The sequence below is a fragment of the Triticum aestivum genome, chromosome 1B, assembly GCF_018294505.1.
Source record: "Triticum aestivum cultivar Chinese Spring chromosome 1B, IWGSC CS RefSeq v2.1, whole genome shotgun sequence".
Lineage (NCBI taxonomy): Eukaryota > Viridiplantae > Streptophyta > Magnoliopsida > Poales > Poaceae > Triticum > Triticum aestivum.
The window spans coordinates 284801386-284820103 of NC_057795.1; positions in this window are offsets into that span (position 1 = coordinate 284801386).

Here is an 18718-nt window from a genome sequence, read left to right on the forward strand (position 1 = left end):
TACCCATCTCTAAGGCGCAGCCCCTCCCCTCCCCAACACCTCTCCTCCTCCGCAAGCGCTTGGCGAAGCCCTGTCGGAGTACTGCTGCACCAACACCACCACGCCGTCGTGCTGCCGTTGGAGTGAGCTTCCTCAACCTCTCCTTCCCCCTTGCTAGATCAAGGAGGAGACGTCTCCCGTCCCGTACGTGTGTTGAACGCGGAGGTGCTGTCCGTTCAGCACTTGGACATCGGTGATTTGAATCACGTCGAGTACGACTCCATCATCACCATCACCTTGCAAGCTTCTGCACGTGATCTACAAGTGGTATGTAGATGCAAACTCTCTCCCATGACTCGTTCCTTAGATGAACTCATAGATGGATCTTGGTGAAACCGTAGGAAAAATTTTAATTTTCTGCAACGTTCCCCAACAGTGGCATCATGAGCTAGGTCTATGCGTAGTTCTCTAATGCACGAGTAGAACACAATTTGTTGTGGGCGTGGATCTTGTCAACTTACTTGCCTCTACTAGTCTTTTCTTGCTCAACGGTATTGTGGGATGAAGCGGCCCAGACCAACCTTACACGTACGCTTACGTGAGACCGGTTCCACCGATTAACATGCACTAGTTGCATAAGGTGGCTGGCGGGTGTCTGTCTCTCCCACTTTAGTTGGAGCGGATTCGATGAACAGGGCCCTTATGAAGGGTAAATAGAAGTTGACAAAATCACGTTGTGGTTATTCGTAGGTAAGAAAACGTTCTTGCTAGAACCCAATCGCAGCCACGTAAAAGATGCAACAACAATTAGAGGACGTCTAACTTGTTTTTGCAGCGATTGATCATGTGATGTGATATGGCCAGAAGTTGTGATGAATGATGAATTGTGATGTATGAGATCATGTTCTTGTAATAGGATTCACGACTTGCATGTCGATGAGTATGACAACTGGCAGGAGCCATAGGAGTTGTCTTTATTTTTTGTATGACCTGCGTGTCATTGAAGAACGCCATGTAAACTACTTTACTTTATTCTTAAATGCGTTAGCCATAGAAGTAGAAGTAGTCGTTGGCGTGACAACTTCATGAAGACACGATGATGGAGATCATGATGATGGAGATCATGGTGTCAAGCCGGTGACAAGATGATCATGGAGCCCCGAAGATGGAGATCAATGGAGCTATATGATATTGGCCATATCATGTCACAACTATATAATTGCATGTGATGTTTATTATGTTTATGCATCTTGTTTACTGAGGACGACGGTAGTAAATAAGATGATCCCTTACAAAATTTCAAGAAGTGTTCTCCCCTAACTGTGCACCTTGCTACAGTTCGTCGCTTCTAAGCACCACGTGATGATCGGGTGTGATGGATTCTTACGTTCACATACAACGGGTGTAAGACAGTTTTACACAGCGAAAACACTTAGGGTTAACTTGATGAGCCTAGCATGTACAGACATGGCCTCGGAACACGGAGACCGAAAGGTCGAACACGAGTCGTATGGAAGATACGATCAACATGAAGATGTTCACCGACGATGACTAGTCCGTGTCACGTGATGATCGGACACGGGCTAGTCGACTCGGATCGTGTAACACTTAGATGACTAGAGGGATGTCTAATCTGAGTGGGAGTTCATAATTTGATTAGAACTTTATTATCATGAACTTAGTCTAAAACCTTTGCAAATATGTCTTGTAGATCAAATGGCCAACGCTAATGTCAACATGAACTTCAACGCGTTCCTAGAGAAAACCAAGCTGAAAGATGATGGCAGCAACTATACGGACTGGGTCCGGAACCTGAGGATCATCCTCATAGCTGCCAGGAAGCAATATGTCCTAGAAGGACCGCTAGGTGACGCTCCCGTCCTAGAGAACCAAGACGTTATGAACGCTTGGCAAGCTCGTGCTGATGATTACTCCCTCGTTCAGTGCGGCATGCTTTACAGCTTAGAACCGGGGCTCCAAAAGCGTTTTGAGCATCACGGAGCATATGAGATGTTCGGAGAGCTAAAACTAGTTTTCCAAGCTCATGCCCGGGTCGAGAGATATGATGTCTCCGACAAGTTCTATAGTTGTAAGATGGAGGAAAACAGTTCTGTTAGTGAGCACATCTTGAAGATGTCTGGGTTGCACAACTATATAACCCAGCTGAACATTAACCTCCCAGATGAGGCGGTCATTGACAGAATCCTCCAGTCGCTCCCACCTAGCTACAAGAGCTTTGTGATGAACTACAACATGCAGGGGATGATAAAGACCATTCCTGAAGTGTTCTCGATGCTGAAGTCAGCAGAGGCTGAAATCAAGAAAGAACATCAAGTGTTGATGGTCAATAAGACCACTAAGTCCAAGAAGGGCAAGGGTAAGAAGAACTTCAAGAAGGACAGCAAAGATGTTGCCGCGCCCGGTAAGCCTGTTGCCGGGAAGAAGTCAAAGAATGGACCCAAGCCTGAGACTGAGTGCTTTTATTGCAAGGGGAAGGGTCATTGGAAGCGGAACTGCCCCAAATACTTAGCGGATAAGAAGGCCGGCAACACCAAAGGTATATTTGATATACATGTAATTGATGTGTACCTTACCAGTACTCGTAGTAACTCCTGGGTATTTGATACCGGTGCCGTTGCTCATATTTGTAACTCACAGCAGGAGCTGCAGAATAAATGGAGACTGGCGAAGGACGAGGTGACGATGCGCGTCGAGAATGGTTCCAGAGTCGATGTGATCGCCGTCGGCACGCTGCCTCTACATTTACCCACGGGATTAGTTTTGAACCTTAATAATTGTTATTTAGTGCCAAGTTTGAGCATGGACATTGTATCTGGATCTCGTTTAATACGAGATGGCTACTCATTTAAGTCTGAGAATAATGGTTGTTCGATTTATATGAGAGATATGTTTTATGGTCATGCTCCGATGGTCAATGGTTTATTCTTAATGAATCTCGAGCGTAATATTACACATGTTCATAGTGTGGATGCCAAAAGATGTAAAGTTGATAACGATAGTCCCACATACTTGTGGCACTGCCGCCTTGGTCACATTGGTGTCAAGCGCATGAAGAAGCTCCATGCTGATGGACTTTTAGAGTCTCTTGATTATGAATCGTTTGACACATGCGAACCATGCCTCATGGGCAAAATGACCAAGACTCCGTTCTCCGGAACAATGGAGCGAGCAACCAACTTGTTGGAAATCATACATACCGATGTGTGCGGTCCAATGAGCGTTGAGGCTCGCGGAGGATATCGTTATGTTCTCACTCTCACTGATGACTTAAGTAGATATGGGTATGTCTACTTAATGAAACACAAGTCTGAGACCTTTGAAAAGTTCAAGGAATTTCAGAATGAGGTGGAGAATCAACGTGACCGAAAGATAAAGTTCCTACGATCAGATCGTGGAGGAGAATACTTAAGTCACGAATTTGGTACACACTTAAGGAAATGTGGAATCGTTTCACAACTCACGCCACCTGGAACACCTCAGCGAAACGGTGTGTCCGAACGTCGTAATCGCACTCTATTGGATATGGTGCGGTCTATGATGTCTCTTACCGATTTACCGCTATCATTTTGGGGATACGCTCTAGAGACAGCTACATTCACTTTAAATAGGGCACCGTCTAAATCCGTTGAGACGACACCGTATGAATTATGGTTTGGGAAGAAACCTAAGCTATCGTTTCTAAAAGTTTGGGGATGCGATGCTTATGTCAAGAAACTTCAACCTGAAAAGCTCGAACCCAAGTCGGAAAAATGCGTATTCATAGGATACCCTAAGGAAACTGTCGGGTATACCTTCTACTTAAGATCCGAAGGCAAGATCTTTGTTGCCAAGAACGGATGCTTTCTGGAAAAAGAGTTTCTCTCGAAAGAAGTAAGTGCGAGGAAAGTAGAACTTGATGAAGTACTACCTTTCAAACGGGAAAATGGTGCAGCGCAGGAAACCGTTCCTGTGATGCCCACACCAACTGAAGAGGAAAACAATGATGATGATCAAGGTACTTCGGATCAAGTTGCTACTGAACTTCGTAGGTCCACAAGGACACGTTCCGCACCAGAGTGGTACGGCAACCCTGTCCTGGAAATCATGTTGTTAGACAACGGTGAACCTTCGAACTATGAAGAAGCGATGGCGGGCCCAGATTCCAACAAATGGCTTGAAGCCATGAAATCTGAGATAGAATCCATGTATGAAAACAAAGTATGGACTTTGACAGACTTGCCCGATGATCGGCGAGCGATAGAAAACAAATGGATTTTTAAGAAGAAGACGGACGCGGATGGTAATGTTACCATTTATAAGGCTCGACTTGTCGCTAAGGGTTATCGACAAGTTCAAGGGATTGACTACGACGAGACATTCTCTCCCGTAGCGAAGCTGAAGTCCGTCCGAATCATGTTAGCAATTGCCGCATACTATGACTATGAGATATGGCAGATGGACGTCAAAACGGCATTCCTTAACGGACATCTTAAGGAAGAGCTGTATATGATGCAGCCGGAAGGTTTTGTCGATCCTAAGAACGCTAACAAAGTATGCAAGCTCCAGCGATCCATTTATGGACTGGTGCAAGCATCTCGGAGTTGGAACATTCGCTTTGATGAGATGATCAAAGCGTTTGGGTTTATGCAGACTTATGGAGAAGCCTGCGTTTACAAGAAAGTGAGTGGGAGCCTGTAGCATTTCTCCTATTATATGTAGATGACATACTCTTGATGGGAAATGATACAAAACTTCTGGACAACATTAAGGCCTACTTGAATAAGTGTTTTTCAATGAAGGACCTTGGAGAAGCTGCTTATATATTAGGCATCAAGATCTATAGAGATAGATCCAGACGCCTCATAGGTCTTTCACAAAGCACATACCTTGATAAGATTTTGAAGAGGTTCAAAATGGATCAGTCCAAGAAAGGGTTCTTGCCTATGTTACAAGGTGTGAGATTGAGCTCAGCTCAGTCACCGACCACGGCAAAAGATAAAGAAGAGATGAGTGTCATCCCCTATGCTTCAGTCATAGGATCTATTATGTATGCCATGCTGTGTACCAGACCCGATGTAAACCTTGCTGTAAGTTTGGTAGCAAGATACCAAAGTAATCCCGGCAAGGAACACTGGACAGCGGTCAAGAATATCCTCAAGTACCTGAAAAGGACGAAGGACATGTTTCTCGTTTATGGGGGAGACGAAGAGCTCGTCGTAAAGGGTTACGTCGATGCTAGCTTCGACTCAGATCTGGATGACTCTAAGTCACAAACCGGATACGTGTATATGTTGAATGGTGGAGCAGTAAGCTGGTGTAGCTGCAAGCAGAGCGTCGTGGCGGGATCTACGTGTGAAGCGGAGTACATGGCAGCCTCGGAGGCAGCGCATGAAGCGATTTGGGTGAAGGAGTTCATCACCGACCTAGGAGTCATACCCAATGCATCGGGGCCGATCAAACTCTTCTGTGACAACACTGGAGCTATTGCCCTTGCCAAGGAGCCCAGGTTTCACAAGAAGACCAGGCACATCAAGCGTCGTTTCAACTCCATCCGTGAAAATGTTCAAGATGGAGACATAGAGATTTGCAAAGTGCACACAGATCTGAATGTCGCAGATCCGTTGACTAAACCTCTCTCGCGAGCAAAACATGATCAACACCAGAACTCTATGGGTGTTCGATTCATCACAATGTAACTAGATTGGTGACTCTAGTGCAAGTGGGAGACTGTTGGAAATATGCCCTAGAGGCAATAATAAAAGTATTATTATATTTCATTGTTCATGATAATTGTCTTTTGTTCTTGCTATAACTGTATTATCCGGAAATCGTAATACACGTGTGAACACATAGACCACAATATGTCCCTAGTGAGCCTCTAGTTGACTAGCTCGTTGTGATCAACAGATAGTCATGGTTTCCTGACTATGGACATTGGATGTTGTTGATAACGGGATCACCTCATTAGGAGAATGATGTGATGGACAAGACCCAAGCCTAAGCATAGCACAAAGATCGTGTAGTTTGTTTGCTAGAGCTTTGCCAATGTCAAGTATCTCTTCCTTCGACCATGAGATCATGTAACTCCCGGATACCGTAGGAGTGCCTTGGGTGTATCAAACGTCACAACGTAACTGGGTGACTATAAAGGTGCATTACAGGTATCTCCGAAAGTGTCTGTTGGGTTGACACGAATCGAGACTGGGATTTGTCACTCCGTATGACGGAGAGGTATCTCACTCCGTATGACGGAGAGGTATCTCTGGGCCCACTCGGTAATGCATCATCATAATGAGCTCAAGGTGACCTAGGTGTTGGCCACGGGATCATGCATTGCGGTACGAGTAAAGTGACTTGCCGGTAACGAGACTGAACAAGGTATTGGGATACCGACGATCGAGTCTCGGGCAAGTAACGTACCGATTGACAAAGGGAATTGTATACAGGGTTTTGATCGAATCCTCGACATCGTGGTTCAACCGATGAAATCATCGAGGAGCATGTGGGAGCCAACATGGGTATCCAGATCCCGCTGTTGGTTATTGCCCGAGAGTCGTCTCGGTCATGTCTGCGTGTCTCCCGAACCCGTAGGGTCTACACACTTAAGGTTCGGTGACGCTAGGGTTATAAGGAAGACTAGTATGTGACTACCGAATGTTGTTCGGAGTCCCAGATGAGATCCCGGACGTCACGAGGAGTTCCCGAATGGTCCGGAGGTGAAGTTTTATATATGGGAAGTTGTCATACGGACACCGGAAAGTTTCGGGGGTCTATCGGTAATGTACCGAGGCCACCGGAGGGGTTCCGGGGGTCCACCGGGAGGGGCCACCCCTCCCGGAGGGCCACATGGGCCCCAAAGGGGAGGGAACCAGCCCCTGGAGGGATGGGCGCACCCCCCACCTTGGGCCCATGCGCCTAGGGTTGGGGGGGAAACCCTGAGGGGGGGCGCCCCCCTTGCTTGGGGGGCAAGCCTCCCCCCCTTGGCCGCCGCCCCCCCCCCCTCTAGATCTCATCTAGAGGGGCCGGCCCCCCTTGCCCCTTCCCCTATAAATAGAGGGGTGGGTGGAGGGCTGTTGTACCCATCTCTAAGGCGCAGCCCCTCCCCTCCCCAACACCTCTCCTCCTCCGCAAGCGCTTGGCGAAGCCCTGTCGGAGTACTGCTGCACCAACACCACCACGCCGTTGTTCTGCCGTTGGAGCGAGCTTCCGCAACCTCTCCTTCCCCCTTGCTGGATCAAGAAGGAGGAGATGTCTCCCGTCCCGTACGTGTGTTGAACGCGGAGGTGCTGTCCATTCAGCACTTGGACATCGGTGATTTGAATCACGTCGAGTACGACTCCATCATCACCATCACCTTGCAAGCTTCCGCATGCGATCTACAAGTGGTATGTAGATGCAAACTCTCTCCCATGACTCGTTGCTTAGATGAACTCATAGATGGATCTTGGTGAAACTGTAGGAAAAATTTTAATTTTCTGCAACGTTCCCCAACAGCTGTCCGGGGGAATAGTCCTTCCCCTCTTGGACCCTTCGGCCTCCCCTGTCGGGGAAGCCTTCCTCTTCCTCTCTCCTTCCTCTGGGAGAGAGTCTTCTTCCTCCTCCTCGCCTTCAGGGGAGGAGTCCGCCCCGGAGTCGTCGGACACCTGAAAACGGGAACTCTTTCGAGTACCCGTGGCCTCCTTCTTGGCCTTCTTTTCCGGCACCACATGCGGTGCCGGAACCAGCAGCCCCGCTAGACGGGCGTCTACTGGGCTTTCTGGCATGGGACTCGGGCAGATGATCTGCTCGGCCTTCTTCATCCAGTCCTGTCAAAGGAAAAGGGAGATTGAAACCCGCGTAGGGTCAAACTATTAAAAACAAGTGTCCCGTAAAGGGGTAGAATCACTTACCTCGTCAGCTGGACGCTGCGAGCGAAATCCGTGATCTTCAGTGGCGGATGCGGGAGCTTCGGCGCCCTTGAATAGCACCCTCCAGGTGCCTTCGTGCGTCGTGTCGAAGAGCCCGCTCAATGCCGGGTGCTGTGCCGGATTGAACTCCCACAATTTAAATGCCCGTTGTTGGCAAGGGAGAGTTCGGCGGATGAGCATGACTTGGACCACATTGACAAGCCTGAGCTTCTTGTTCACCAGCTTGGAGTCCTGTCAGCTCCTCTGAACTACCCCATAGCAAGCCCTTCTCTTTCCAGGAGGTGAGCTGTGTAGGGATACCAGATCTGAACTCGGGGGCCGCCGCCCACTTAGGGTCGCGCGGCTCGGTGATGTAGAACCACCCCGATTGCCATCCCTTGATGGACTCCACGAAGGCCCATTAAAGCCAGATGACGTTGGGCATCTTGCCCAACATGGCGCCTCCGCACTCCGCTTGGACGCCCTTCACTACCTTCGGCTTGACGTTGAAGGTCTTGAGCCACAAGCCGAAGTGGGGCTGGATGCAGAGGAAGGCCTCGCACACGACGATAAACGCCGAGATGTTGAGGATGAAGTTTGGTGCCAGATCGTGGAAATCCAGGACGTAATAGTACATGAGCCCCCGGACAAAAGGATGCAATGGGAAGCCCAGTCTGCGGAGGAAGTGGGGAAGGAATATGACCCTCTCATGAGGCCTGGGGGTGGGGATGAGCTGCCCCTTGTCGGGCAGCCGGTGCGCGATGTCGCCGAAAAGGTATCCGGCGCTGCGCAGTTTTGTGATGTGCTCCTCCGTCACAGAGGAGGCCAGCCATTTGCCTCCCGCTCCAGACATGGTCGGAGAAGGTCGAGACGAGATGCGCGGACTTGGGCGCTGGAGCTCGAGAGTGCGCGGAGATGGATAAGCAAAGGAGGAAGAAGGCGTAGGTAAAAAGGGTGGATCCTTATCCCCTTATATATGGGCGGACGGAAACTATGCGTCCCCACCGGCCTAGTAAAACTCGCGTATCTCCCAAGCGCCACCATCAATGGCGCGGTTGGGTTACCCACGTCCGTATTGATGAGAATACCGGGATAAGGGGAACACGATCTCTGCTTCGACAAGACGCGCCAAGGAAACCGCTTCGCTAAACGCGCTGAGGTGGTATAATAAAAAATGATTCAAGTAAAGGCTTGGTAGTGGCGTGACGTCATGCTACAAGATACGTCAGCAGATTGAACTTGTGTACATATTATTCTCTCTACGGTGGAATGTGGAATTTATTTTGCAGAGCCGGACACTATCCTGGTGTTCACAATCTTCTATGAATTATTCGGAGGAGGAACCCGCCTTGCAATGCCGAACAATATGCGCGCCGGACTCATCATCATTGAAGCCTGGTTCAGGGGCTACTGAGGGAGTCCTGGACTAGGGGGTGTCCGGACAGCCGGACTATCATCGTCAGTCGGACTCCAAGACTATGAAGATACAAGATTGAAGACTTCGTCCCGTGTCCGGATGGGACTTTCCTTGGCGTGGAAGGCAAGCTTGGCGATACGGATATGTAGATCTCCTACCATTTTAACCGACTCTGTGTAACCCTAGCCCTCTCTGGTGTCTATATAAACCGGAGGGTTTTAGTCCGTAGGACAACATAACCATTACAACAATCATACCATAGGCTAGCTTCTAGGGTTTAGCCTCCTTGATCTCGTGGTAGATCCACTCTTGTACTACCCATATCATCAATATCAATCAAGCAGGAGTAGGGTTTTACCTCCATCGAGAGGGCCCGAACCTGGGTAAAAACATCGTGTCCCTTGTCTCCTGTTACCATCCGCCTGGACGCACAGTTCGGGACCCCCTACCCGAGATCCGCCGGTTTTGACCCCGACAAGGGGTATTTAGTTACCTCAGCAGCCTTTGCCATGAAGCAATAGGTGGGAGCGTAGTCGTCATTGCCTTCATCAGCGTTGTCGGTGTTGCCATTTTCTTCAGAGTTGAAGATAGACTTGCTGACAAATGCGGTAGCAAGAGCTAGACTTGCCACACCTGACTCAGACTCCTCGGATTCCTCCTCTTCCTCATGATCCTCAGATTCAGCCTCAGAATCCATTTCCTTGCCAATGAATGCCCGAGCCTTCTTGGAACTGCTCTTCTTGTGAGATGAAGACTTTGAGGATTTTTATGATGAAGACTTTGAAGATTTCTTCTTCTTCTTGGCATCATCAGAACCATAATCCTTGTATTTCTTCTTCTTTAATTCCTTGTCCCACTAAGGACAATCTTGAATGTAGTGACCAGGCTTCTTGCATTTGTGGCATAGCCTTCTCTTATAGTCACTTGATGAGGAATCACTGCTCCTTGAAGATTTTCCAAAGTGACCACGTCTTGAGAATTTCTGGAACTTCTTCACGAGCAGTGCTAGCTCCTGGCTCAATTCTTCAGGATCACCAAGGCTACTACCAGAATCTTCACATTCAGATTCAGACACTGCCTTGGCCTTCAGGGCACGTGTTTTGCCATAGCTTGAACCATAGAGATCTCTCTTTTCAGCAAGCTGGAACTCATGAGTATTTAGCCTCTCGAGGATATCAGTGGGATCTAGTGACTTGTAATCAGCACGCTCTTGAATCATCAGTGCCAGAGTGTCAAATGAAGAATCGAGTGATCTCAGCAATTTCTTCACCACCTCATGGTCGGTGATGTCAGTGGCACCGAGCGCTTGAAGCTCATTTGAGATATCAGTGAGGCGATCAAAGGTTTCCTGAACATTTTCATTGTCGAGTCTTTTGAAGCGGTTGAAGAGATGTTGAGTTGAGACTCCTTCATTTACTTTGGAGAGCCTATCCCAGATAAGCTTAGCAATTTCCAAAGCACTCACTCTACCATACTGCCCTTTACTCAGATGACCACATATGATATTCTTCGCTTGAGAATCGAGTTGCTTGAATCTCTTCACATCAGCAGCATTCAGGGAAGGTGTGACTGAGGGAACACCATTTTCCACAATATACCAGAGATCGTTGTCAATTGCTTCAAGGCATTCGCATCTTATTCTTCCAGTAGGGGTAGTCCGTGCCATCGAAGGTAGGACACCCAGCAGAGACCTTGATCATACCTGCGGTCGACATAACTAGAACTCCAGGTGGTTAAACCAAAATCACACAGAACAAGGGAGTACCTTGCTCTGATACCAATTGAAAGTGTGTTATATCGACTAGAGGGGGGGTGAATAGGCGATTTTTATGAATTCTTCACTGAGGAATTTGCTGGTGAGGAAATACCTTAGCGAAGAACTACTTGCAGCGGAATAAGTACTCAGAAGTAAGCATGATAGAATACACACATGGTCATCATGATGAAATGAAGACAAACACAGAGTACAAAAAGCGTAAACACAGGATAACACAAGATGAAGACAAACAGACTGAAGAAATTAAACTAAGGAAATTGAGAAAGTCTTCAGTCAAAGTCTTCAAACACAGATATGAACAATCACTCAACACAGTAATGAAGAAATGAAAGAGTTGAGGAAATAGAACCAGTAAGGTTGGTGAAGACAATGATTTGGTAGACCAGTTCCAACAGCTGTCTCAGTTGTACGTCTGGTTGGGGCGGCTGAGTATTTAAACTCGAGGACACACAGTCCTGGACACCCAGTCTCTGAGCATGCAGCTTAGGACACCAAGTCCTCACCGTATTCTCCTTGAACTAAAGTCACACAGACCTCGTCCAATCACTCGTGGTAAGTCTTCAGGCGACTTCCAAACCTTCACAGACTTAGGTCACTCAGCGATCCACAATTCCTCTTGGATGCTCTAGACCATGACGGTTAACCGTCTGGAAGAAGCACAGTCTTCAAAGGTAACAAGCATCGGATCTACGCAGGATCAATCTCTTCAGTGATGCTCAATCACTTTGGGTTTGTAGGTGTTTGGGTTGGGGTTTTTCCTCACTCGATGATTTTCGCTCAAAGTCCTCGGAGGATGGGTTGCTCTCAAATGACAAGTGTCAGTTTTTCTCGGAGCAGCCAACCAGCTAGTGGTTGTAGGGGGCGGCTATTTATAGCCTAGGGAGCAGCCCGACATGATAAGACATAAATGACCTTCAATGATATGACCATTATGTGGATAAGATATTTTGGGACAGCTGGCACGCAACACAGCAACGGTCGGAATTTTGACTCTCAAATTCCTCAGGGCTATCATGTTCCTCACTGTATAGGCAATCCGCACTGGCGAATTCCTAACTCCTTAGTCAGAACAAATTCCTCAGCGACCAGAAGAACTTCGTCTCTGTCACTGAAGAAATTGACTGAACTGTATGAGATTTCCAATGGCTTCACTCGAAGGGATTGTAGGTGTAGGATTTTGAGTTGAGCATCACATGGAAATTTTTCCTTAGTATTTCCTCGACCCCCTTTAACAGTACGGTGTTTCCTATGACTCAAGAAGGAGAAAAACAAAACTATGAAAACGAAAGTCTTCAAGCTTCATATTTCTTGCATGAATATCAAGTCTTCACGTTCACACCAATTTCTTAACTTTCAAAGTCTTCATGAAAGTCTTCAGGAATACCAAGATCTTCAGTCGAAGATATTCATTTTTAGGGGTCAACTTTCTATGTAAATATCAAACTCCTCATAGACTTATAGACCTGTGTACACTCACAAACACATTAGTCCCTTAACCTATAAGTCTTCAATACACCAAAATCACTAAGGGGCACTAGATGCACTTACAAAAGGTGCTTATGAGATTGCCTCTTTGATTGAAAAGTATGATGCTACTCTTTACAAATCTGAAAATTTGCCATATTTCAATATTGTTATGATAATTATGCTTCTAATGCCTATGTTAAACCATATATTGAGGACTTCTCCGCTGTCCAAGAAGAGACTAATATTTTGCAGGAAGCTATGGAAGAAGAAATTGATGAAACAGTGAGCTCATTGGATGAAAAAAATGATGAGGAGAGCGAAGAACAAAAGGAGGAAGAGCGGATTAGCTACCCGTGCCCACCTTCTAGTGAGAGTAACCCTCCAACTCATACATTATTTAATTCCCCTTCGTGCTTACCGAAGGATGATTGCTATGAGGATTGCTATGATCCCTTGAATTTGTTTGAAATATCCCTTTTTGATTATGCTTGCTATGCTTGTGGCCAAGATGCCAATATGAATTATGCTTATGGAGATGAACTTGCTATAGTTCCTTATGTTAAACATGAAATTGTTGCTATTGCACCCACGCATGATAGTCCTATTATCTTTTTGAATTCTCCAAACTACACTATATCGGAGAAGTTTGTGCTTATTAAGGATTATATTGATGGGTTGCCTTTTACCATTGCACATGATGATTTAGATAGATATAATATGCATGTGCTTGCTGCTCCTACTTGCAATTATTATGAGAGAGGAACTACATCTCCGCCTCTTTATGTTTCCAACATGATAGAATTGCAAAAAACTGCTTATACTATGCATTGGCCTTTACTATGTGTGCATGAATTGTTCTTTTATGACATGCCAATGCATAGGAAGAGAGTTAGACTTTGTTGTTGCATGATATATGTTGCTTTGTGCTCACTACTAAATTACAAATCATTGTTAATTAAAATTGGCTTTGATATACCTTGGGATCCGGGTGGATTCCTTACTTGAGCACTATATGCCTAGCTTAATGGCTTTAAAGAAAGCGCTGCCAGGGAGACAACCCGGAAGTTTTAGAGAGTCATTTATTTCTGTTGAGTGCTTTCATATAGTTTAAAAACAGAAACATAAAGAGGGGAACCTAAAAACTTTTCAAAAAGGAAAGTGAAAGTGAGAAAGACAAGCATTGTTGAAGTGGGAGCTAGCCATGAACTTTGTTCATGCTCACGGAAACTTTGTGAATCTTGATTACAGAAACTTTTCAACAAAAATAATTATCCCCTTGTACAATTCCATTGTATTATAAAAATAATGTGCCAAGGTTTGCCTTTAGGATGTTTACAATGCTTGTTGGTTTGTACGGTGCAGGACAGAAACTTTGGCTGTAGTGCGCAATTTTACATTTTTAACTGGAACGTCAATTGGTTCTGATTCCTTTTGCACTGTCTTTCTATACAACTTTTTTATTTTTCCTAATTTTGGTAGAATTTTTGGGGTACCAGAAGTATGGTGGATGTTCAGATTTCTACAGACTGTTCTGTTTTTGACAGATTCTGTTTTTGATGCACAGTTTGCTTGTTTTGATGAATCTATCAATTTGTATCAGTGGATTAAACCATGGAAAAGCTATATTACAGTAGAAACAATGCAAAAACAAAATATGAATTGGTTTTCAACAGCACTTAGAGTAGTGATTTGCTTTATTATACTAACGGATCTTACCGAGTTTCTGTTGAAGTTTTGTGTGGATGTAGTGTCAAATCGAGGATGTCTCGATATGAGGAAAAGGAAGAGAGGCAAGAGCTCAAGCTTGGGGATGCCCGAGGCACCCCAAGTAAAATATTCAAGGAGACTCAAGCGTCTGAGCTTGGGGATGCCCCGGAAGGCATCCCCTCTTTCTTCAACAAGTATGGGTATGTTTTCGAATTCGTTTCGTTCATGCATTATGTGCAAGTCTTGGAGCGTCTTTTGCATTTAGTTTTCACTTTTATTTTATGCACCATGCTGGTATGAGTTTTTCCTTGGTTGATTTATAGAATTCTCATTGCACTTCACTTAAATCTTTTGAGTATGGCTTTATAGAATGCTTCATGTGCTTCACTTATATCATTTGAAGTTTGGATTGACTGTTTCTCTTCACATCGAAAACCGCCATTTGTAGAATGCTCTTTTGCTTCACTTATATTTGTTAGAGCGTGGGAATATCTTTTTTAGAAAGAATTAAACTCTCTTGCTTCATTATATCTATTTAGGGAGATGACAGGAATTGGTCATTCACATGGTTAGTCATAAAATCCTCAATAACTTGTAGATCATTGAATATGACATGTTTGATTCCTTGCAATGTTTTGCGATATAAAGGTGGTGATATTAGAGTCGTGCTAGTTGAGTAATTGTGAAATTGAGAAATACTTGTGTTGAGGTTTGCAAGTCCCGTAGCATGCACGTATGGTGAACCGTTATGTAACGAAGTTGGAGCATGAGGTGCTCTTTGATTGCTTTCCTTATGACTGGCTGTCGGGGACGAGCGATGGTCTTTTCCTACCTATCTATCCCTCTAGGGGCATGCGTAGTACTACTTTGCTTCAAGGGCTAAGTAGACTTTTGCAATAAGTATATGAGATCTTTATGACTAATGTGAGTCCATGGATATACGCACACTCACCCTTCCACTTTGCTAGCCTCTATTGTGCCGCGCAACTTTCGCCGGTATCATAAACCCATTATTTACCTTCCTCAAAACTGCCACCATACCTACCTATTATGGCATTTCCATAGACATTTCGAGATATATTGCCATGCAACTTCCATCATCATCATATACATGACTTGAGCATTCATTGTCATATTGCTTTGCATGATCGGAAGATAGCTAGCATGATGTTTTCATGGCTTGTCCGTTCTTTGATGTCATTGCTATGCTATATCATTGCACATCCCGGTACACCGCCGGAAGCATTCATATAGGGTCATGTCTTTGTCCGAGAGTTGTAATATTGAGTTGTAAGTAAATAAAAGTGTGATGATCATCATTATTAGAGCATTGCCCCAGTGAGGAAAGGATGAAGGAGACTATGATTCCCCCACAAGTCGGGATGAGACTCCGGACTTTATGAAAAATAAAAGAGGCCAAAGAAGCCCAAATAAAAAAGAGACCAAAGAAGCCCAGCAAAAAGAAAAAAAATGAAAAAATTGAGAGAAAAAGAGAGAAGGGGCAATGTTACTATCCTTTTACCACACTTGTGCTTCAGAGTAGCACCATGTTCTTCATAGAGAGAGCCTCCTATGCTTTCACTTTCATATACTAGTGGGAATTTTCATTATAGAACTTGGCTTGTATATTCCGATGATGGGCTTCCTCAAACGGCCGAGGTCTTCATGAGCAAGCAAGTTGGATGCACACCCACTTAGTTTCCAGTTTGAGCTTTCATACACTTATAGCTCTTAGTGCATCCGTTGCATGGCAATCCCTACTCACTCACATTGATATCTATTGATGGGCATCTCCATAGCCCGTTGATACACCTAGTTGATGTGAGACTATCTTCTCCCTTTTTGTCCTCACAACCACCACCTTATACCACCATGGTGCTATGTCCATGGCTTGCGCTCATGTATTGCGTAAGAGTTGAAAAGGCTGAAGCGTGTTAAAAAAGTATGAACCAATTGCTCGACTTGTCATCGGGGTTGTGCATGATGAGAGCATTTTGTGTGACGAAGATGGAGCATAGCCAGACTATATGATTTTGTAGGGATGAGCTTTCTTTGGCTATGTTATTTCGATAAGACATAATTGCATGGTTGGTATGCTTGAAGTATTATTGTTTTTATGCCAAATGATAGACTATTGCTTTGAATCACTCGTGTCTTAATATTCATGCCATGATTAGACTTATGATCAAGATTATGCTAGGTAGCATTCCACATCAAAAATTATATTTTTTATCATTTACCTACTTGAGGACGAGCAGGAATTAAGCTTGGGGATGCTGATACGTCTCCGTCGTATCTATAATTTTTGATTGTTCCATGCCAATATTATTCAACTTTCATATACTTTTGGCAACTTTTTATACTATTTTTTGGGACTAACATATTGATCCAGTGCCCAGTGCCAGTTCCTGTTTGTTGCATGTTTTATGTTTCGCAGAAACCCAATATCAAACGGAGTCCAAACGGGATAAAAATGGACGGAGAATAATTTTGGAATATTTGTGATTTTTGGGAGGAAGAATCAACGCGAAATGGTGCCCGAGGTGGCCACAAGAGTGGCCCACGCCACCCCTCCAGGGGGGCGCGGCACCCTATCTCGTGGGCCACCCGTAAGGCGGTTGATGCCCTTCTTTGGCCGCAAGAAAGCTAATTTTTGGAAAACAATCTGGGCGAAGGTTTCAGTCCAATCGGAGTTACGGATCTCCAGATATAAAGGAAACGGTGCGAGGGCAGAATTCGAGAATGCAGAAACAGAGAGATAGATCCAATCTCGGAGGAGCTCTTGCCCCTCCCAAGCCATGGGAGCCAAGGACCAGTGGGGAGACCCTTCTCCCATCTAGAGAGAAGGTCAAGGAAGAATAAGAAGAAGGGGGGCTCTCTCCCACTTGCTTCCGGTGGCACTGGAACGCTGCCGGGGGCCATCATCATCACCGTGATCTTCACCAACACCTCCATCATCTTCACCAACGTCTCCATCACCTTCCCCCATCTATATCCAGCGGTCCACTCTCCCGCAACCCGCTGTACCCTCTACTTGAACATGGTGCTTTATGCTTCATATTATTATCCAATGATGTGTTGCCATCCTATGATGTCTGAGTAGATTTTCGTTGTCCTATTGGTGGTTGATGAATTGCTATGATTGATTTAATTTGCTTGTGGTTATGTTGTTGTCCTTTGGTGCACATCATATGAGCGCGCGCGTGGATCACACCATAGGGTTAGTTGTATGTTGATAGGACTATGTATTGGAGGGCTAGAGTGACAGAAGCTTCAACCTAGCATAGAAATTGATGCATACGGGATTGAAGGGGGACCAATATATCTTAATGCTATGGTTGGGTTTTACCTTAATGAACGTTAGTAGTTGCGGATGCTTGCTAATAGTTCCAATCATAAGTGCATAGAATTCCAAGTCAGGGATGACATGCTAGCTGTGGCCTCTCCCACATAATACTTGCTATCGGTCTAGTAAAGTAGTCAATTGCTTAGGGACAATTCCGCAACTCCTACCACCACTTTTCCACACTCGCTATACTTACTTTATTGCATCTTTATCTAAACAGCCCCTACTTTTTATTTACGCATTCTTTATTACCTTGCAAACCTATCCTATCACACCTACAAAGTACCTCTAGTTTCATACTTGTTCTAGGTAAAGCGAACGTCAAGTGTGCGTAGAGTCGTATCAGTGGCCGATAGGACTTGAGAGAGTATTTGTTCTACCTTTAGCTCCTCGTTGGGTTCGACACTCTTACTTATCGAAAGAGGCTAAAACTATCCCGTATACTTGTGGGTTATCACCTCCTCGCTTCTTTCTTGACATCCACTCCAAGTCCTCTGGATCATGTTTGTTCCAAAAATAACTCTCCCAAAGGTTACATTCCGTTTGGACTCTGTTTGATATTCCTTTTCTGCGAAACACTGAAACAGGCAAAAAAACAGCAATTTGGACTGGGCCTCCGGTTAATAGGTTAGTCCCAAAAATAATATAGAAGTGCATAGTAAAGCCCATTAAACATCCAAAACAGATAATATAATAGCATGGAACAATCAAAAATTATAGATACGTTGGAGACGTATCAAATACCCAGGCGCTTCTACGAGCATTAGTAAGGTACACATCAATAACATGTATATCAAGTATACCTTTCACTTTGCCATCCTTATTATCCGCCAAATACTTGGGGCAGTTCCGCTTCCAGTGACCAGTCCCTTTGCAGTAGAAGCACTTAGTTTCAGGCTTAGGTCCAGACTTGGGTTTCTTCCTAGGAGTAGCAACTTGCTTTCTATTCTATGAAGTTCCCTTCTTCCATTTGCCCTTTTTCTTGAAACTAGTGGTCTTGTTAACCATCAACACTTGATGCTCCTTCTTGATTTCTACCTTCGTGTCAAACTAGTGGTATTGTGAAGAGCTCAGGAATTGTCTTTTCCATCCCTTGCATATTATAGTTCATCACGAAGCCTTTATAGCTTGGTGGTAGT